This window comes from Globicephala melas, chromosome 2, assembly GCF_963455315.2.
Source record: "Globicephala melas chromosome 2, mGloMel1.2, whole genome shotgun sequence".
NCBI classification, from domain to species: domain Eukaryota; kingdom Metazoa; phylum Chordata; class Mammalia; order Artiodactyla; family Delphinidae; genus Globicephala; species Globicephala melas.
In genome coordinates this window covers 68,150,578-68,174,068 of record NC_083315.2, presented here as the reverse complement: position 1 = coordinate 68,174,068, position 23,491 = coordinate 68,150,578, and the positions used below count along the sequence as shown (strand labels likewise).

The window sequence follows — 23,491 nt, the reverse complement described above, 5'->3', positions numbered from 1 at the left end:
AATAAAGTGTATTTAAAAGGAAAAAAACTAAAAGAATTAGTTCTGAACACATATGGAGGCTAGGAAAAACAGAGCCAATATCTAAATAATAGGGCTTTCAGAATGTGAGGAAAAAACAGAGATGAGGAAATACTTGAGAAATAATGACCAAGAATTTCCAAGAATTAAAGACATAAGATGTCAGTTTGGTATAATAGATAAGAAAAAAATACCTAGACACCTTATGAGGAAGTCTTAGAACATCTCAAAGAAAAAATTCTAAAAATCCCCAGAAAGAAAAAGTAGTTCATCTACTAAAAAAAAATCTGACTCCAGACTTCCAATTAGTAAGATAATGGAGTAATATTTTCAAATGTTGTAAAAAATGAAGTTTAATATATGGTTAAACTATTATTTAAATACAAGGATGAAATAAAGATATTCTTAGGAATATAAGTACTCAGATGGCTTGCCAAGAAAGCAGCTAAACAAACAAATAAAAACTCAAACTATTGGTCTAAAGGTTATAAATCTAGGGGACTCGATAAGATATGGCAAGAAAGGGTGCGTAAATAAAGGTTCACTATTGCTAATTAAACAATGGAAGTGGGGGGAGGGAATGAAGAAGGAAAAAGAAGAAGAGGAAAAAAAAGTGTAGTATACCCATAATAATCCTGAGTATTAAAAGACTAGAGAATGCTAACATTGTAGGGGCAGAGAGGAGGGAGAGCCTACTAAGATACATGCTTTATTCAGGAGGAAGATATATATAATCAATAAGCTTAAAAGTTTATAAATATAAATAAGAATCTAAGTAAAGGGTAACCAGTAGAAGAATAAAAACAGAATACATAATTTTCAAACTGGCACAAAAAATTATTTATCCTCAGAAATTGGAAAAGAAAAAGAAAGGAAAAAAAAATTAGTGTAAATAGAAAACACAGAATAAGATGGCAGGAATAAGTCTTAATATAATAGTAAGAGATATACTTAAAAAACTCTTAGAAAGCACTCTTGGAGGTAACATGCCAGTCTTCTTACTGATCCTTGAATGAACCAGGCATGTTCCAGCCTCAGGGCCTTTTTATCCTTGCTGCTCTCTCTGCCTGGAATAGCCTTCTCGGATGCCAGCTGAGCCAGCTGCATCTTCAGGTCCTTCCTTCTAAAAAGTCACCTTCTCCGTGAGGCTTTCCATGACCACCCTATTTTAAAATTTCAACAATTTCCCACACCCAGTACTTCATATTTGCTCTTTCCTTGTTTTAATTTTCCCACCTTATTCCTTTTCACTATCTAACATGCTACATATTATACATATTCATTTCATTTATTATCTCTCTCTCTTTCCTCAAGATTAGGAAGTTCAAAAAGGGTAGGAATTTTTCCATTTTAGTCACTGCTATATAACCAGCGCCTAGAACAGTGCCTGAAGAATAGTATGTGGTCAATTTGTTGAATGACTGAATAGACAAATCAAGGTGTCCATAAGTAAAGGAATCATTTTAAAATGTGGCAGATGCCATGATTTGAATATCATGTAACAGTCAGAAGCAACGATAATAGATGTAAACGTAGCAACATAGATAATTTTTTAAAATGTAGTGTTGAATTAAAATAGTATAAAACAAAAAGGAATCTAAAGCAAAATATCATTTATATAAATTAAAAATACATACCTAAAACAGCACTATAGTTTTGAAAAATATATCCAGGATGACATGCTAAGTAAACATATTAAAGTAGATATCTTTGCGGGAAAGGGAATGGGAGTGAAGATGGAGGGTAAAAGTAGATAAAATAAAATTAAAGCAGGCCCCCACACAGGCCAATGACGAAAGTGAACCATGAAATCAGAAATATGATTAAATCAATTCTCTATACTTGAGGAGCCCTCACCCCACTTGCTCCCAAAAAGAGCTATTTAGCCACTGGTTTCAGCAAAACTCAAATCACTGTGACCTAGAGAAGACCCATTTCAGTGAAGTGTTAGTAAGAAGAAAGCCCAACTGGAAAGAGCTGAGGAGAGAATGCGGGGTGAGGAAGTATACATAACCCTTTGCAGAAATTTCGATGTAGAGGGGAACAGGGAGATGGAATGGTAACTTGAGAAGACATGGAATCAACAGAGGACTTTTTTAAATAAATAAACAAAATTAAAGGGGGGGTATGCCAAGGGCAATCATCCAGCAGAGATGGAAAATGAGGATGAAGAAAAGAAAGATAACTGTAAAAGCCTTGAGAAAGTATGAGAGGATGGGATCCAAAACATAGAGGACCAGATCACAGAGACAAGGATTTATCTCTTATTAAGCTTTCCATAATAATATGTTTAACAATGATTTTTCTGAATATGCAGGCTTTGGTGATGTGGGTTCTAATTTTTTGGGGTCATGAACCTCTTTGAGAATCTGATTAATGCTATGGGTCTTCTCTCCCTTAAAATACACATACAGATATTCAGATAGAACTTTATATACAACTTTAGGGGGGTCACTGAGCCATGCTCCCCAAGCTAATCCATACACAAGTCTGTTCGGGGGTTTTTTGTTTGTTTTTACTTTTTAATTAACATATACATATAGATAAGTACAACTCTAGGAAAGTAAACACAATACCACCATTACAAATACCTCTCAGGTCAAGAAATAGAACAGTATCAGTAACTGGAAGTCCCCAATCCCCCTTCAACCTTCCTCAAAAGAACCACTATCTTGAACTAGTTTTGTCTGTTTCTGAACTTTATATATATAAATGGAATGTGGAAGGATTCTTACAGTATGTGTATGGTCCAGTTTTTTTCACTCTACAATAGGTTTTTGAGATTCAGTCATACTCGTATGTGTAGCAGTTTGTTCATTTTCACTTCTGTATAGTTTTTCATTTTGAAAATATCATAATCTTATGTATCCATTCCATTGTTAATAGACATTTGGCTTGTTTCCAATGTTAGGGTATTATAAATAATTACAAAGTCATGTGTAAATTATTGTACATGTTTTTTGATGCACAAATGCATGCATTTGCCAAAAATACCTACAAATATAAGTGCTAGGATACAGGGTCAATGTATACCCAACTTTGGTACATAATGCTAAACAGTGTTCCAAAGTAGTTGTAATAAGACCTTATATTGGGGCTTCCCTGGTGGCGCAGTGGTTGAGAGTCCGCCTGCCGATGCAGGGGACACGGGGTCCGGGAAGATCCCACATGCCGCGGAACAGCTGGGCCCGTGAGCCATGGCCGCTGAGCCTGCGCGTCCGGAGCCTGTGCTCCGCAACGGGAGAGGCCACAACAGTGAGAGGCCTGCGTACCTCAAAAAAAAAAAGACCTTATATTGGATGGGTAAGATGGCTTAGGAAATAAAAATTTGTTTTTTGCAAGCAGAAACATTTCTCTGACGGACCTCTCTAAAATATTAGTTTGTTGTTGTTTTGTTTCAATTAAGTCATTGCTGAATACAACTATATGAACGCTATAAAAAGAGAAGTTAAGTGCTCGGCAATCAGTTTGGCCAAGCTCAAATCCTAGCTCCAGTTAGTGTTAGACTATCATACAAGCAAATAAACATGTGCTTAGGTTATGGTAAAAAAGTGCACCAAGAAAAGTTTAATTCAAATAATTTTATTTAAATAATTTAACAATGAGGGATCATCATTTTAAGAAATCAGAACTTTGCTGATTTTGCTTATCTTTATTTGATGGTTTGGAAATGATTTTGTTCTGAATTATAGAAGTAGCATCATAATCACTTTGAGACTTGATGATGTAAAGGTTTAGAGACAGGAAATTATGACTCTGATTCTCTCAATCATTCATCTAATAAACATTTACCAAATGTTTATTGAAAAGGACATGCGTCAGCGTTTTATTTTTGACCATCCAGCATCTGAACTCCTTTACTATATTTAAAAAATCTGCCACTGTGTGTGTCTTGGAAGGAAGGTAAGCCCTAGAGTCAACCATGGAAGCCAAAAAGACCAGATACTTGCTTTGCTATTTAGGAACCAGGCACATAGATTGGTCAATTAGATGCTTTCATGAAGAATTTGACTCTAGAGCTAAAGCTGCAGAGACAGTTTAAAATTCATTCTTACGGCAGTGACATACAGTACCCAGAGGCAGTGTTCCAGCAATGGCATCCAGCATCCTGTGGAGTCAAAGGTATCTTAAACAAAAAGGACATTTCTGTGGCATTACTTTGGCTATGGACTAGCCCTGAGGTTGATTAGTTGGTTTCCTATTTGTTCTCAGAGTCTGGTTCTCCAGTCTTTCAGTCATTTCTGTAAGCTAACTAATATCTTTCCAATAAATTCTTTTTAACCAAAGTTGATCTCTGTAGTTTGCAAACAAGAATCCCAAAATGGCAACCTTACCATATGCCAGGCTCTGTACCAGGCACTGGGAACACAAAGACAAATAATTTATGTATGGCCTTGCCTTACAGGAGTTTAATAGAGAAGGCAGACAAGTAAACAAACAATCACTGTAAGTGATAAGACTATAACAGAAGTAATCACAGAAAGCACAAGAAGGACACACAGTTTGGGCTTCAGGAGTCAGAAAAGAAAGAGCTATCATCTAAATCTTGAAATATGAGTAGGGTAATAGAGGAGAGATGGAAGGGCATTCCAAACAAAAGAAGCAACAAATAAGAGGCATATGGCCTTTTCTTTGCTCATCACTTCCTTCCTACACAGTATCAAAAGCATAGTTGAAGGATAAAAGTGACAAAAGGCAGACTGATAGATTTGTGGAAGGGGATGAGAAACAGTTACAGTTTGTGACCTGGGTGACAATAGTGGCATTTTTGAGCTTGCTACAGGAAAACAACCTCATACTCGAAACACACACACTCACCATCACCACTCCCACCACCGCAAAGCTGGCCACAACTATCTTTTCTCTCCTTCTCACCTATCTCAGTCACTTCTCAGAACAGTCAACTATGGACCTCTGGATTTGGGGTTTGGGGATTTTTTTTTTTTTTTGGGTGGTTGGTTATCTGTGACAGCTGTGGAACAGGAGTCATGAATGGGTGGATAAAGCAATTGAAAAGAGAAGTAAAGGCATTAATCAACTGATCAGAGTAGTGAAGCAAAAAGCATTCTGCCAACTGCTCACACTCCTTTTGCTTAAAGGTAGGTACGACTCTACAGGAGAAAAAAACTGACGTAAAGTATTTTACAAAATAATTGTGTGTGTAATTTCAGTACTGACATAGATCATTTTTAGAGACTTATCTTTTAAAATTATACTAGGCTTATGCTATGTATTGTTTTCACTGTTTACTTTTATAAAAACTGTGATATTCATAAGTTTTATAAGCCCTTGCATTTTCAGTCATCCACTGTATGGAGTTCTATGCTTGAACAGGAGAAAAATAACCATAAAAGTAAACTAACCAACCAACCACTATCAGAAAAATTTGACAAAGGAGCCTGAAAGCAAATGATCAGTGAAGACTCATTTTCAAAAGTGACATCACAGTTACAAACAAAATGATGAGTATTCTAAAACCTATAATCCTCCTTTGAAAAAAGAAGTATGCACTATCACGTGAAGGACAGATATGAAAAAGTAAGTTTTCATTTTAGCTTCAGTAAATTGAATGATGTAAAATTCACTTCAGTCATACCAAACTCCACACCACCTTTGTAAATTCAGTTCTTTCTGCCAGAATGCCCGTTCAAATGGCCAGCTCCTGTGTAATATTTGAGACATGCTCTTTGAAGCCCTTCCTGATCCCCTTCCCTAGAAGAGATTGTCATTCTCTTTCCTTATACTTTAAGACCATCCTGTACGTATCTCTATTACAATTATCACATTAACACTGTAATCATTTCTTTGAACATCTACTCTTGTCAACTAGATTAGGAATTCTTTGAGAGTAGGCAATGTTACATCTCTAGCTCTGTAAATATGTTTTAGCACAGTCCCTAAAAAAGGACAGGTAGTCAGTAAACGTTTGTTAAATAGAAAATGACATGATGTATTAATAATAATATTAATATAAGATTGTGTTCATGAAATAGCATGATTCAAACTTCAAATTCTATATGCAGAAGCTAAAAAATCAGCTCTTATTTGAAAAAGGGAGATATTTTTATAGCTTTCAGAATAACCACCTATGGACTGGGGATGAAATTAAGTTCTTTACTACTACATAAAGCTAATGAGTGGTCTCCTTTTTATTTCAGAAAACCTTAATTTTATTTCACGTTATTTAGCATTCCTTTGCAATCACCACCTTTTATGGTATCTATGTAGCCTACTGACATACCTCTCCCCTGAGAGTTGTATGCCCTGTATGCACTCCCCTATCATAGAAATGGGGCCTGAAAAGTTCTCTAAAACCTTGGTTTCATCTGCCATAGCTGATTGGACCAGACATAGACATTTGCCTCAAACTGGATTTTTTCCCAGGGTTTAGCATGGGATCACAGAACCATGAGTGAATTTAAGAATTTAAGAGTTAGAGGACTTGTTTGGCCATGCGCAGTGGTAAAAGACAACATGCAGAGAGAGAAAAACGATGCAGACAAGTAGGGAGAGGCAGAAGAGATAATGCTGCCCCAGGGTGGGGAGAAAACAGTTGCCTGAGTTACTGATGAGTTTCCAGTTCCTGGTTCCCCTCCCCCTCATGAAGCCTGGTTGTACTTCTACCTTCAAAGTACAGTACTGTGAAATCCCCAGTACGCTTGCCATCAACACTAATTCCCTTTTTTGAGTAAATTAGTTTGAATTTCATTTCTAATACTCACAAACAAAAGAAATTTGATTTTAAAAACCTCAAAAAAGAAAAGGTCAAGTAGGAATATAAAAATGTCAGTTAACCAGAGGAGAAAAAAAAAAACCCTTGTTACATTGGTATCTTCAGGCATTTCTCAGCGTTAAGAAAATGAAAAATATTCACCAACCATAACAGGTTCAAACAACAACCTATAAATCCAACTTCAGCATAGTTGTGAGTCAGTATGAATAAAATTATATTTCAAAGTTCAGGGGAAAAAAGAGAGATTAAAGAATAGGGAGTATCTCAGAGCTTATTAGAACAAATTATTTTATAAAGAGAAATAATACCACTTACTACAATTTTGACCAAAAAGGGGGTGGGAATATGTCTTTTCTCGTGATAACAGCCAGTCCTATCTAACAAGCCTAAGCATCATTTATACCGTTTTCCCCATCCATCTATACGCTTTTCTCATACAAACATGGCACTTCAGAGTCCTCAACTAAAATGCTCAGTGGCATAAGACAGTGACCTTTAAAAAAAAGGAAGCGTTTTCCAACAGCACAGTCATTCTATGGCATTAGTTTCTAAAAAAAGACTGATATATTAGGTTTTCCATTTTTCTTTGAAATTAGTTTATTAGTAAGAAGTTTCCTTTGGCAACTCAGACTTTAAAAGAAAAACTAGTTTCTTTAGTATTTTCAAAGGGATAGTGAAGAAGAATGAATATTGATAACTTCTGTTCAAAATAAACGTTTATAAGAAAAACTGACTAGTTTCACATAATCAAGATTTAGCAAGACTGGGAAAATCTACAAATGCAACAGCAAGTTCAGAGATAAAAACAAACAAACCAAAACAAACAGTACTTCTATCAAATTTGCCAAGCTTATATAGACAGTTCTGGTGTTCAGAAAAAAATGAGACGTTAAAGTAAAAGGAAAGGCTTATGAAAAATTGAACAGTGATTGCCATAAAAAAGATTTTAAGTAAACAAGTCCCAATTGTTTACAATAATGGAAGAAGGCAGAGGCATCGATCATTTTTTAATGACTTATATTGCCTCCAGACTGTGTTTACTGAAATTACATTTGATTAGGAGTGTTCAATATTCTCAGAATTTATTTTAAGCCAAGGAGTGAAGGGATAATGTGCAGGTTTGACTCTGAAGTGGGAATATTTCCAGTTTCCCCATTCTACCCCGTTGTTCAATCTTTCTCTGCAACATACTTCAGTTTATCTCCCAAATTAATAAAAAGCACAATATCAGCAGAGCTATCACCCTCACACCTTAATCCATAATAGGAAAGGCTGGTTAATGCTACAGGATAGGCTATATGAAGACTAAGCATAAATAAAGGGCATTCCTAGAGTTTAAACAGTGTTATTAATAAGAAAAGTGTGCAGGAATTTAAAAAACTAATTAAGTAGAACAATTAAGAAATGCTAATCATCATTAATGCCAATTTCAAATTTGTGACAGAACACCAAATGCTGGAGCTGCAAGAAAGACTAATGGTTAGCTCGCCAAGACATTCTCAAAAGCTAGGAATTTGTCTTTCATTTTAAAACCCAGGATTAGTTGGTTTGTTTATTCATTCCCTAATTCTAGGACAGTGGGGGGACTCGAATACATAAATTAAAACATTCTAAGGGCAGCAATGTCTATAACACATTATTTACTAAACACTAAGTAAATTTAAGCTTCACAACAATCTTATGAAGACATCATTATCTTCATTTTACAAGGGAAGAAACTGAGGTACAGGGAGACAGCACAGATAGTCAAATAGCAAAGTCAGGTTTGCTAACCCCAGACAGTTTGGGTCCAGAGCAACTACTTTATACTGCCTCTCCAATACTAAAATAATTCATTCAACAAATTCTTAACTGAGTATCTTCTCTTGTGCCAGACACTGTTCTTGTTGCTTGAGACATAACATAGTTACTAACAGATTATTTCAGAAGGAACTTGACAATCCAGACAAGAGTATGGGTCTGACAACCCACAAAATGGGAGAAAAAATTTGCAAACGAAGCAACTGACAAGGGATTAATCTGCAAAATATACAAACAGCTCATGCAGCTCTATGTCAAAAAACCAAACAACCCAATCAAAAAATGGGCAGAAGATCTAAATAGACATTTCTCCAAAGACAACACACAGATGGCCAAAAAGCACGTGAAAAGATGCTCACATTGCTAATTATCAGAGAAATGCAAATCAAAACTACAATGAGGTATCACCTCACACTGGTCAGAGTAGCCATCATCAAAAAGTCTACAAACAATAAATGCTGGAGAGGGTGTACAGAAAAGGGATCCCTCCCACACTGTTGGTGGGAATGTAAATTGGTACGACCATTATGGAGAACAGCATGGAGATTCCTTAAAAAACCAAAAATAGAACTACCATATGATCCAGCAATCCCATTCCTGGGCATATATCTGGAGAAAACTCTAATTCAAAAAGATACATGCACCCCAATGTTCATAGCAGCACTATTTACAATAGCCAAGATATGGAAGCAACCTAAATGTCCATTGACAGATGAATAAGATAAAGAATATGTACTACTTATATACAATGGAATACTACTCAGGTTTCAATACTAAAAAGAATTGAAATAATGCCATTTGCAGCAACATGGATGGACCTAGAGATTATCATACTAAGTGAAGTCAGACAGAGAAAGACAAATATCATATGATATCACTTATATGTGGAATCTAAAACAAATGATACAAATGAACTTATTTACAAAAGAGAAACAGAATCACAGATATAGAAAATAAACTTATGGTTACCGGGGGGAAAGGGGGGAAGGGATAAATTGGGAGATTGGGATTGACATATACACACTACTATATATAAAATACATAACTTGGACTTCCCTGGCAGCACAGTGGTTAAGAATCCACCTGCCAATGCAGGGGACACAGGTTCCATCCCTGGTCCAAGAAGATCCCACATGCTGCGGAGCAGCTAAGCCCATGAGCCATGACTACTGAGCCTGCGCTCTAGGGCCCGCATGCCGCAACTACTGAAGTCCGTGTGCCTAGAGCCCGAGCTCTGCAACAAGAGAAGCCACCGCAATGAGAAGCCCATGCACCGCAATGAAGAGTAGCCCTCGCTTGCCACAACTAGAGAATGCCACACGCAGCAATGAAGACCCAACGCAGCCAAAAATAAATTTAAAAAAAATATTTTTAATAAAAATAAAATAGATAACTAATAAGGACTACTGTATAGCACAGGGAACTCTACACTCGATATTCTGTGATGACCTATGTGGGAAAAGAATCTAAAGAAGAGTGGATATATGTATATGTATAACTGATTCACTTTGCTGTACAGCAGAAACGAATACAACATTGTAAATCACCTATACTCCAATAAAAATTTAAAAAAAAAAGTATGGGTCTGAAAAGGCTTTCTGGAGGAGATAAAGCCTATGCTGAGTCTTAAAAGATGCAAAGGAGTTAGGCAAAAAGAAAAGGGAAGAAGAAAATGAAGTCATTCCAAGGAGATGGACTACATAAGCAACGGTCAACAGTTCAGAACTAGCATGTACATTCAAGGAATCTTCAAAAAGTAGTTTTTTATGGCTAGAGTGGAAAATGGAAAGCAGAAATTATGAGTTAAGATAGAGAACCAGTCCCAAATCATGATGAGGCTTAATGACCTGGTAAAGAGTTCAGACTTTATTCAGTTGACAATGGGGTGTTAAAGAAGAATTTTCTAACTGTGTTTTAGAATTACCAGTCCAGCAATTCTGATGTGAATATTACAGAGGTAAAAATGAAGACAGGAAAACCAGTGAGAAAGTAAGGAAGTAGTTCCTAATAAGGCAGTGGCTGAAACAGGGATACTAGGGAAATGATCGATTCAAAAAATATTCAGGTGGCAAAATCAGCAGAATGAATAGTAAATGAATGTATGTGAGGAGAGAGAAAGAGGGAGGAAACATGAAAGACTCCAAAGTTCCTTGAATGATGAAGTCAATAGTCCAGATGTCTTTGAAAAACAATAAATCAAAGAAAAACTTTAGATAGGTAAATAAGTTCAATTTGGACAAACGGAGTTTAAAGTGAAGATACATAAGCAGTTAGATAAGACAATCTCTGACGCTTTGAATACTAATGCTGGAAAAACAGCTTGGTGGGTGATTGGTAGATACACAGTAACTGAAACCACAGGGATAACTACGACTTGCTTACTGTAAAGGCTGAGAAGGGCAACTGGCTAACCCTGGGACCACCACTTCTTTTGGGACAGGCAGAGGAAGGCAAGCCCTCAAAGGGAATGATCAACACAATGAGAAGCTCCAGGATAAACAGAAGAGGGCAGCAGGGTGGAAGTCAAGGGGTTGAGTTTCTTGAGAAAATGGCCAACGGTATTACTGTCATTGGTTACTTTAGCAAGAGCAAGTTTAGTGACATAAGAAGTAGAAATTAGGGCTTCCCTGGTGGCGCAGTGGTTGAGAGTCCGCCTGCCGATGCAGGGCACACGGGTTCGTGCCCCAGTCTGGTAAGATCCCACATGCCGCGGAGCGACTAGGCCCGTGAGCCATGGCTGCTGAGCCTGCGCGTCCGGAGCCTGTGCTCCGCAATGGGAGAGGCCACAACAGTGAGAGGCCCGCGTATCGCAAAAAAAAAAAAAAAAAAAGAAGTAGAAATTAGACTGCAGTGGGATAAAGAGTAAATGGGAGAGAAAAGACGTAATTTCAGCCAATGCAGATTACCATATCAATTTTCTCATCTATAAAATTGAGGTAATGGGTTATTTTGAGCACTAAATGACTTACTACATGTAACCTCACCTGTAAGTAACGCTACAGGCCCTCATGCTCACTGCACGTAGCCACACTGGGTGTCTTTCTGTTCTTATCTCAAACTCCTTTTCATGGGAAGGCTTTGCACTTGATATTCTCCCATAAGAATCACTCTTTCCTCAGCTCTTCACATAACTGGCTCTTTCTCATCTGTCAAATATCATCTCCTAAGAGAGGACTTCCCTAAGAAGTACCCTAAGGACCCTCTCAGTCATTCTCTCACATCATTGTGTTTTACTTCCTCTGTAACTCTTACAACACTTTGAACATTTCTTATTTAGAGGTAATATAGCAAAGTGATTGAGAGTGTAGGCTCCACAATCAGACTGGCTACATACGAATTCCAGCTCTGCCATTTACTAGCTATGTGACTGTGGTCAAGTTGCTAAATCTCTCAGTGTCTTAATTTCCTCATCTTTAAAAGGGGCAAAATAATAAAGTACTTACCTCACAGACTTCTTGAGGGAATTAAATGAGTTAATCCATATAAAATTACTGTAAGAATACAGGTAGATTCTGAGCACTCAAATATTATTATATATTTGTTTACTTGCAAGGATCTTAATGCTCCACTAAACAGCATTTCTCAAAATGTACTATGAAAAATATCTGAAGCTGGAATAACTCTAAGTCCAAATCATAAATATATCAACCAATAACCAAATGACAGAGTACTATTCTGACTAAACCTCAGGAAGTTTTACTTTCAGAAAAGGGATTTTTTTTTTTTGGCCACAAAAGTCAGAGACAAAGAAAACCATACAGAGCTAAGGCTCTGTAATTAGTAAGGGAAATTTTTTTGATAAGTTTTATATATATAATTACTTGTAATTTAGACCAGCCTATAAGAAGTAAAATTAAAATATGGAGGACAGAGAAAAAAAGGTTCTGAAAGGTCCTGACCTAAGTAACTTTGGAAAATAGTGTTTTGACTGGGAACTCTAAACGACAAAAGGATTTAAAAAAAAGATAAAACTTCTCTAGTTGTTAAAGTCATTTCTCACCGGGATATGATTAACAATTATGAAACTGTGCATGTATAATGAGACTGAACAAACAAGTAAGTGGACTGCGGATGATGAGAACCAGGTTTCTCATTTCTGGAGAGTAAGGTTACAGATAAGCATGGGGGTAAGGATAGAATGAACCATGTGGTACTGAAGCAGAGTCAAAGACATCAGTATGAACTCATGTTTAGCTTCATTTAGATCCAGATGGACATATAGGTAAAAAAAAGTTATATATCTGTATACATGTGTTAGTATACATACATATATTTCCTAGGTCTGTACACTGAGGTCTAAAAGCAATGATATCCCAACAGCAATGAGCATACTCAGTGCCCAAATCTTGGTTTCTAATATCCTTCTCTAATAAAAGTAACTAGGGATCCTTGAAGAAATGGTTGATTATAGGGCTGGGGCAGGGAATATAAAAGATTAGCCTGGAGCATCTTGTAGTGCCAGAAAGTATGGAAGTGCTCAAAAAAACAAAACAATGGTTTATGTCTTGTTGGTCACAGGAACCAACCTGAAAGAGGTAGAACAACTTGAGCAACAAAATAAGGTAGTATAGGAGTATAACCCAAATTTAGAAATAAATATACATAAGTCCATATTGATATAAACGATTAAATAAATAAATGGGGGAGAAAAGGAAAATCTCCCTTAAAGAAGAATCCTAAGTAATTTTGTAGATACTCACCCGTCGAGGAGTTAGAGCTTAACTTCCTATCCACTGAATATGGTCTGCACTTAGTAACTTATTTCCAAAACGCAGCTTATAGGAAAACTTTACAGTAGAGAAACCTGGCAAGCACTACCTCAGCCAGGTGATCAAGGTTAAAAATATCAGTGATAAGTCATATTGATGGTATGTACCCTTGATACGATATAATGAGAACAGCATTTTATCTCTGCAGTCATCCTCCCCAAAACCCATAACCCTAGTCTAACTATGAGAAGAACATCAGACAAACCCAAATTGAAGGACATGCTACAAAATCTCTGACCCATACTCCTCAAAACTGTCAAGGTCATCAAAAGCAAGGATAATCTGAAAAGCTGTCACAGACCAGAGGAGCCAAAGGAAACATAATGACTAAATGTAGTGTGGTATTCTGGATGGAATCCTGGAACTGAAAAAGGACATTAGGTGAAAACTAAGGAAATGTGAATAAAGTATGGACTTTAGTTAATAGTAATGTTCCAGTGTTGGTTCCTTAGTTGTGACAAATGTAAAACAGAAGTGTCGGATATTAGCAATAGGGGAAACTGGGTGCAGGGGATGTGGTAACTCCCTGAAACTTTTCTGTAAATGTAAAACTATCCTAAAATTAAAAGTTCATTTAAATAAATTAATAATAATAATAACAATAGCAGGGAAGTTATTGCCTTAACCAGACTGACTTTAGTCCTTTAAGTCATGTATAGAGGGTTGGACAAAAACAGAAACAGTTAGTACTATGCAAAACAATCTCAACACTGATGAACAATTTATAATACTGTATATGTAAGTGCCTAAAGTCATTTCATATGTGCATATTTTTATTCCTTAGTTGATAAGGACTTTAGGAGCAGAAAACTCTCCTCTAAGCAGGAAGCCACTCAAATTTTAGACTAAAACAAAACTGTCGTACTAATTATTATTAATAAAAATTCCACCTGGTTTTTGAAGTCCACAAAATTAAAATAGTTTTAGTTAAAATATATCCACAGTACATTACTGAAACATTTTCTCATAGTTTCAGAGGGAGAGAAATATAACTATACATATTTTATGAAAGTACATTGGGAAGTTCACTAATAACAATATACTATAATGTAAAATTCACAATAACTTGGGTCCATAATGGTCACTGTTCAAGAGATTTGTAAACTCCAAAAATAAAAAGAACACTTCACTAACGTTTGTAACTATCTTGAACATATTTAAAAACCAAAAAACCTATTACAAAAAAGTCTAACAGAAAATGTGTAAAGGATATAGGCAAATCACTGAAGAGTTAACCAAAAATGCCCATATAATGCCGTGGAGCAACTAAGCCAGTGAGCCCCAACTACTGAGCCTGTGCTTAAGAGTCCCCAAGCAACAAATACTGAGCCCGCTGGCCTAGAGACCGTGCTGCGCAACAAGAGAGGCCACCGCAATAAGAAGCCCACGCACCGCAAGGAAGAGTAGCCCCTGCTCACTGCAACTAGAGAAAGCCCGCGTGCAGCAACAAAGACCCAAAAGCAGCCAAAAAAAAAAAAAGTCCATACATAAGAAAATATGAAGGGAAATAAAAATAGAACACAAATGAAATGCCATTTCAGATGGCAATCAGATTGGAAAAATCCAAGAGTCTGACAACACCAACTGCTGGTAAAGATACGGAGAAATAAAAATTGTTTGTCAGTATCCTATAAACACCCTGTAAAGCGGAAAAAGCATATACCCTAAGACCCAACAATTTGACAATCAGGTATATGACCTGGAGAAACTCTGGCATGTTGCTTGAGGAGATGCAAGGATTTCATGAGGCACTATTTATAACAGATAAAAAATGAAAGCAATCTAAATGCTTATCAATAGAAGAAATGACAAAATGCAGTATATTTATTCAATGGAACACTACAAATCAGTAAAAAATGAATGAACTAGACCTATAGTGCCAATAAGAATTGAGGGGAAAAAAAGTAAAATAAAGAAAACAAGTTTCAAAATGTGTATACCATGACATAATCATATTAATAGCTGGTTAAATTTACCAGCACACTTAAAAAAAAAAAAAGTACCAGGCACAGTTTTAAGCAGCTTATATAAATAAACTCATTTACTTTTTACAACAACCTTATGTGGCAGACATTTCTATTATCCAGATTTGATAGATGAGGACAATGAGGCACAGAAAACTTTTAAAACACACCTGAGGTCACAAAACTATTAAGTAACAGAGTCAAGATTCAAACCTAGGGAGTTATGTCTCCAAAGTCCACACTCTTCAAAAGCATCCAAAGCAATGTCATGTACTACTCAAATACATACAATTTATTAAAAGGTAAACTGGAAGGATACACATCAAATTTATCACAACAATTGCCAGGGAGGGGATGTAAGGAGAGAAGGAAAGAGGATGAAATTGGGGAGAACAAAAGGGGCTTTAACTTTATCAGCAATGTTCAAGTAAAATATAAAGTTCTACGCCGCTCTTTTAGAATTCAGTGTGATACCGATGACTTATGTGGTTCTTTTATATTAAATGCACATCTCAAGCAAAAATGAAAAAAATGTCAACGTTTTGTATGGTATGTGCATTGTTCACTACTTTTTGTAATTTTCTGTATTTTTTAAACTTTCCAAAAACAAAATGCCTCCTCTATAAAACAATATTATAACAAAAATAAGAAGAGTGACATCCCTGGTGGCGCAGTGGTTAAGAATCTGCCTGCCAATGCAGGCGACACTAGTTTGAGCCCTGGTCTGGGAAGATCTCACATGCTGTGGAGCAGTTAAGCCCCTGCGCCACAACTACTGCTCCTGCACTCTAGAGCCCGCAAGCCACAACTACTGAGCCCATGTGCCACAACTACTGAAGCCCGTGTGCCACTGCAATGAGAAGCCCGCGCACCACAACGAAGAGTAGCCGCCGCTTGCCGCCAACTAGAGAAAGCCCACACAAAGCAATGAAGACCCAACACAGCCAAAAATAAATAAATAAATAAACAAATAATTTTTAAAAAAATAAAAATAAATTTAAGCAATTTCCAATCTCCATATTTCAGGTTTTATTTGGAAATGCAAACAGCTAAACTGTGAGTTTATGTATGTATATATACTTTAACATACATATGGAAAATGCATTTTTACAGGGCTCAAAAGAGTTATACTAGAAGTATATCAGAAACAGTATCTCTTAGTTTACATTTTGATGACTCACTCTTCTCAGGGAAAATGAAGTATATATAGCACTAGCAAGAAAACTCCCTTGACACCTTTCTACCTCTTTTTTCTGCTGCTTTCTACTTGTTGGTGGTTTTTAAAAGAAGGAAGCAAGAAGAAAGTACCAAGAAGTTGTCACGTACTTTAAAAAATAACAGCAGCCATAGATGAACATATACGCAGCCCTTCTGAACTTAAGATTCCCCCACATACAATCAAGTAATGTTCCAAAAATTTATTTGTAAATTGGTTGTCTGGAACTCAGAACATACTTTCCCATAAAGAAAGTTAAAAGAGGATGTGAGCACCAGGAAAAAGATACTGCCTGAGGTGCCAGGGCATGAGCAGTGGGACAGAAAAAGCAGAGTATACAATATGCACTGATGAACCAAGAAGAAAAGAAAGGTTCTCTACCAGAGTCTGAGGTTAGAAACTACATTTCATTCATTCACCTTTGTATACTCAGTGACTAGCAAAGTACCTGGCACCTCATAAACATTCACAAACCGCTGACTGATGAGGTAATGAGGAAAAGACTTAAGTCAAGCAGTCCATCAATAGGTGGCACTGGCAACACAGAACAGTTAGGGTGTAAGACACAAACAGAAAAGAAGTTGGAGAGTAACGATGTGCATTAATAGGAGCATCCACATATGGAAAACTATTACCAGGCTGGTGCTGGTAGCTAGGAGAATGCCTTCACCTGTATTATTGGCTGTTTCCATTATTGTGTATATTGCATAAGCACCGTATTTTCAGTTAGTTTGGCTAATAATGAATCATAAGGTAGTTTCTCTGTTGGGGCGGTGGTTATGTGGGATTTTCAGGATTTTCTCCTCTGACTCTTGAAAATATTTTAATGTCATTTTAGTGATTATTAGAGTAATACTATTCAGAAGACAGAACAAAGTACAAACACTAAAATAGAAGTTACCTATAATCCTATCATCCAGAGATAATGTCTTTTAATATTTTATGTACTTCCTGCCAATCATTTTGCCATATATGTGATATATTATAAGTAATAACATAGTAATTCCTTATATTCTGATTTTTATCTCAAGATTATATTGTGCTTTCTCATGTTAGTAAATATTTTTTAAAATGACTTTTAATAACTGCATTTACCACATAGATTAACCATCATTAATTTCACTAATCCTCTATTATATGGCATTTTAACTATTACAAATTTTTCACTATTATAGTAACAACTATATAAATTAATCCTTTCTTATGTATAAAGTTCTACACTGCTATTATAGAATTCAAAGTGGTAATTATGATACACAGTAATAAGTAATAAAGTAATAAGTAATAAAGCATGGAGTGCTTGACTTCCCCCAACCCACAAATTCTACTGAGCAATAATCAGTAGGACACTGAACAAACAAACGAGAAAGGAAGAAATTTTATCAAGTTTTCTTCATTCTCTTCTTCTACACCTCGTAGGAAGGAGGAAAAAGTCCTGAAAGGTAAGTCTCTGATATCAGAGAGGACAAGAACAGCAAGCCAATCTTCCTGCTACAGCCACTTCTGTTTTCCACTTAGAATAAGGAGCCATCAATTTAAATAGGAATAAACAAGATTTATAATATATCAAACACCTCTGTTTGTATTGGTGCTTAAATCTAGGTTTTCATAGTAAGTAGACTGCTTAGAAAAATTCTGCAAACAGAAAAGATAATGTAACTAATATATCACTCAGTGAGAACACAATTTTCTTTTACAATTCCTCCATGATTTTTATTATTTTTTGAATGAATTAGAAAATGTCATGTACTCTATTTCTTCCTTCTTATAGCCTCCCAATTATTCCAAATTTTATTCAAGCTGCCACAAATAGGTCAACAGCTCCAGGAGCTTAAGAATCAATAACTATTTAAGCCAGTGGTAATTCATGTGGAAAAGTTCAGAACAAATCAGCATCAGCTTCCTGGCTCTCTTGCACAATCAGAAAATTTATATCGCTTCACCAATTTTCAAAAGTGTAAATTTGTGTACATAAATTTAAAACTCAGGCCAAATTTTACTTACATTTATTCCCAGTACTGGGCTGCTGTCAAGATCAATTACATTCTTATAAAACCCACAATGAAGTTAAGTCTATGTTTAATCATTCAGAAAAAGAAAATTATGTAACATATAGTATGTACAATAATGACGATGATGATAATATATACTATTCTGGACTCCTACTGAGAGCTGCAGTTCAAAGGGAGAATGTGAAAATGAGGTAGAGGTTACCAAAAATGTTTAATTTTGGCCAAAACAAAACAAAGTTCCCGTAAAAGCGGCCAAATACAATCTTTTGTTTCATTATAAATTCAAACGGGGTTCAAATAGCTCAGAAATTATGTATACTTAGGTTTTCAAAGGCTGAAATCCCAGTATCTACTCTAGACATAAAACTGTATAACTTGCCCCAAGAGTCCTTACTTATTACCCAATCTTAGGTCCCCCGGAGACTACTTTTTACAATAATCTCAAATGTACTACAATAGATTAGTGTAACCTGGGTTACGCTGTTTACAGGTGTCTCCGCCTCCTTCCCCCAAGAGGAGAGAAGAGGTAGACTAGGGCAAGCAGAAAATAGAAAGTGACCATATACACCAAACAACAGCTTGTAATCTTGTAAAATTGCTTCTTTTAAACTTGGACTATTATTTTCATTAACGGATAATATTTTAAAGAATAGCATATTCACGTAGTAATACAATTTCTGCCCTCACGGGTCTCTAGCTAGCTGACACACGTTTTCTCCTCATATAAATACATGCCTGTTGACTGATGCCTGTCCTGCTGCTGCAAACAAAAAATAACTGTCCTATAAGACAAAAACCCTTCTCTAAGGCTCCAGGCGTAACCATACGTTTGAATTAAAAGCACACTGGAACAATAACAAAAATCTTCCAGCACATCTGTCAATTAAAAGTACGATAACGAAACGCTGTCGCTGCGACCCAGTTTTAGGTCACAAGCTTCCCCCCCCCAAAGAAAGCGGTAAACTTCAAAGGGAACAGTGGCTACCAGTAATTGTTTACCCTCTCCCGCCCCCGCCCCCCAAAAAAAGACTGGGAAAAAAACCCAAACTGGACAAGTTGGACGTTTAGCAGGTTCACGCTGGTCGGAGTAGGCTAGGCAGACCTCTGGGAGGAAAATCGGGCCTCTGGGGGCCAGCCAGGATCCAGCTGCCGCCTGTTTAAAACAGCGAGCAGGTGGGATTCCGGGAGGCCACCTCCGTCTTACGTAACGGGCTTGTCAAAATCCCAGCTCCAGGACCTCCCCTTTCACCGCCCCCGCCCCCACCCCCAGCTCCCAACAAGAGCCCCAGGCCAGCCCGGAATAGAAAATCCGGAATGAAAACACAGGAGTCCCCCCAGCATCCGACGCAGAGGCGCGGGTGCTACTCTCAGCACCGCCGCGCCATCCGGAGCAGACCCAGCTCTCGGAGGACGGCCAGGCTCCGAGAAATCCCCGGGCGGAGGTCGCGGCCATCCACGCCACATCTCCGAGTCCAGCCGGCCCCACTCCCGTGCCCGCGGCTGACACCGCTCCGGGCAGTGACAGCTCCACATGCCACCGCTGTCCGCGCTGCCGCCCCCACACTCACCTCACCGCTGACTCCCTCGCGAGCAGCTGGTCGAGCTTGGAGAGCGGTGCCGCGTCCACTCACCAGCGGCGTCGGGACACGAGAGGCTGAATGCCGCGGGGCTCAGAACCCGCTTAGCTCATCCCCAGCCCGGCGCTCCGCCCTGCGCGGCACCCCCGCCCGCCCAGGCCTGCCGTCTCAGTCAGACGGGACTCCCCCTCCCCTCGCGGCCGCCGCTGCCTCCGCCTCCTTCTCTGGTTCCAGCCGCCGCGGCCGCCGCCGCTGCGACCGGCGCCATCTTGACAGTGACGGAGTGGGCGGAGGCGGGGATCGTGGCCTGTGAGCGCCAATAGAGGGCCAGTCCCTTGCCCGAGGGGGCAGGACAGGGACAGGTTGAGGGTCGCGGGGTCCTAGCGCCCGATACTGCTATGGGCGTAGAAGGTGGGCGGAGCTGAGGGGCGTTCTCTCTTGTCGCGCGGTAGAGTTGGGGAAGTGCGCCGTGGTTCCCCTTCGCGTTGGCAGATCCGGACCCCTAGGCGAGCGTGGGCGGCCTACACCTTCCCTTCCCCTTTCACCACCCCGAGGGTCAGGGATCCGTCATGGGCCAACTGACTTGTTTCCTCGTTCCTCCCCAGCCGTCCCAGGAGTCCTGACATTGGCTAGCCAGAGCTCGTCGCGTCTGCCTGAAAGGCCGCTCCTCTACCAAGAGCACTCAGATTCCCCAGGAAACCCCCTGAGGGGTTAGCAACCACCTCTAGTAGTTTTCGGTCCCAAGATACTGAAGGTCAGGTAAAATGGGGAATTCAGGAGGGTTCTCTGAAAAGTACGTTGATAAAACACCTATTGTTGACTGAAGGGGTGTAGATTACATTGGATTAATGGGATATGGCCTACTTACACCTGGCTGTGGTTCCACCATCAGTGGCTGTTGGCAAGTTGCCTCTGAAAAATGAGGATAATAAAGGCTGATTACTGCTACAGGGTTGCTTTGAAGGTTAAATGCTGTAATATATGTGAAGTGCTTAGCATAGTATCTGAAAGTACTCAGTGAATGTTAGATATTATTACATGGACAAATGAAGGAAGAAATAGGACCCTAAAAGGTTTCAAGTCAACTCTCCTAAATTGTGAAGAATAGGCTTTAATCCCTTGTACTAACCAGGTTTACAGCTCTATTTCCTATCTCCACTTCTTTCATTGTATTCAGTCAGTCAGTCAACAAACATTCACCGAAACTCAAACAGACACTGAGGGGACACACTGGTGAGAGAAACAGAAAAGGTCTGCCTTCATGGAGCTGACAGTCTAGTGGGAAAAAGAGGGACAAAAGTACTTCATCACATTTTGAAGGAAACATGCTATAAATGTTATGAACAGAAATCTGGGAGAGCAAATACCAGGATAGCTTAAAAAAAACCAGAGTGGTCAAGAAAGGCCCATCTGAGGGATGAGAAGGAGCCAGCCAGTAGAGAAATGCCCTGGGGAATTGTTTAAGGCAGAGGAAACAGCTGTGCAAAGGACCTGAGGTAAGAGGGAACTTGGCTGTTGGAACTAAGTGCTGGGGAATCCATGGTGCAAGGAGGAGCCTGCCCTGAGAATGGAGAGGTGAGTGTGTAAGCAAGTGAGGGCCCATTCCCCCAGGCCCTAAGAAGACATAAAAACAAGATTGGGTTTTATTGTAATTGCTGCTGAAAGCTATTGAAGAGTAAGGGATGCCTGTTAGAGCAGGGAATTGGGAACAGTGATGTTTGGGGTACGACATCATATCTATATTTCAGGCAGTATATGAGCCAAAGAACTGTATTAATGGTAAAACAAAACAAAACAAAAAACCTGGGGTTGAGCCTCTTCAACACTAAATTGTTCAAATTACATGTTCTGATCTTCAATTTCCTTATTGATAAAAAAAAGTGAGCATCGCATAAGACTATACAGAAAAATGCTACTTTCACTGAAAATTATTAAATAATGTAATTTCTTACTAAATGTTTTGTATGTCATGTACAGTTGCCTAATCAGTGCTATTTGATAAGTACATTTACTGGTTTATTTAACTGATTACACGTAGTAATCCAAATCGGTGATTCTTACTCATTTTTGCACAGAGTGCTACTAAAGAAAAGAATATGAACTGTTACAAATGTGTGGTTTACTGATGCTGTGGTTCCAAATGTGTTAACTGCTTAGCTCTGCACTTTCTCGTGAAGTTTGATATCAAGCCGTGAATTCTTAAAAAACATTTTCATTGTGGTAAAATATACAAAACATAAGATTTACCATTTTAACTATTTTCAAGTGTACAGTTCAGTGGCATTAAGTACATTGCTGTGGAACCATCACTACTGCCCATTTCCAGAACTTTTTCATCATCCCAAACTGAAACTCTGGACCCAGTAAATTATAACTCCTATTCTACTGTCTAAGACATGTATCTTTTTTTTCTTAACACCTTTATTGGAGTATACTTGCTTTACAATGGTGTGTTAGTTTCTGCCGTATAACAAAGTGAATCAGCTATACGTATACATATATCCCCATATCTAAGACATGTATCTTTGAAAGGTATCTGGTGAGTTCCCCCCAACACCCAAAAAAACCACAAAATGGCAGTGGCCTTGGTGATCAGTAGGATTGTTTGCTCCCATTGAAGGGTTTAATGGACCATACAAGTTTATTATGATGATTATTTTTCTTAGGCCTCGCCCCACGACTTGTGGGATCTTAGTTTCCCAACCAGGGATTGAACCCTGGCCCATGGCAGTTAAAGTGCCAAGTCTTAAACACTGGACCACGGGGGAATTCCCCCATGTAAGTTTAGAAACCACCACCCAATAAATAAGAGGAAGAAATAAGTGTAAGTTTTTAGCTCAGATGGCTAACACATCGTACGACTAATGAGGAATACTAATATAGGATCAGTTAATTTTTAGCACTGAAAAACTGTTCCGTGACCCTAAAATGTGCTCTGTAGTCTTGTAGATGTGTGCCCCAAGATGACCAAAACAACCTGCCCCTCTATGTATAACTACTCTAAATGCGCATCTTTTGAATGCTGTTAATTTTCATTAAAAAATAAGTGATTCCAGCTCTGGGTAAATTTAATTTTAAGAAGTACTCTTCTGTGAAGAATGGATTAGAAAAGGGCAAGAGAGAAGGAAGCCTATTTTTGCCACATTTCAGATAACCCAACATTCCATAAAGTTATAAAGTTCAAAAGATCAAGATCTTGGCCTGAAAATACTGAGTCGACCACTTTTTTTTGTATTTTTAAGCACATCCTACATGCAGCATTTTAACTCCACTAAACAAAAAGTTAAATCTCTTTTCCAGGCCAGACCCTTCCTCCCTGCTGCCCATTATCATTCACAGTGTTCTTATCCCCAAAGTGAGGATATGGCTGTAGGCCCATCAGTGATTACAAGCGAGAGGTTA

General features: G+C 38.2%; 1 protein-coding gene across 6 annotated transcripts in view; it reads right to left on the bottom strand.

Moving 5' to 3' along the window:
* The window catches only part of DENND4A (DENN domain containing 4A), a 132,855-nt gene extending 112,497 nt beyond the window's left edge, over positions 1–20,358 (bottom strand). For all 6 annotated transcript variants that reach the window (XM_030875216.2, XM_030875218.2, XM_030875217.2 and 3 more), the window contains exon 1: positions 20,081–20,358. The gene's annotated coding sequence lies outside the window, so the exon portion shown is untranslated. The remainder of the gene's footprint in view (positions 1–20,080) is intronic.
* Between the last annotated feature and the right edge of the window lie 3,133 nt (positions 20,359–23,491).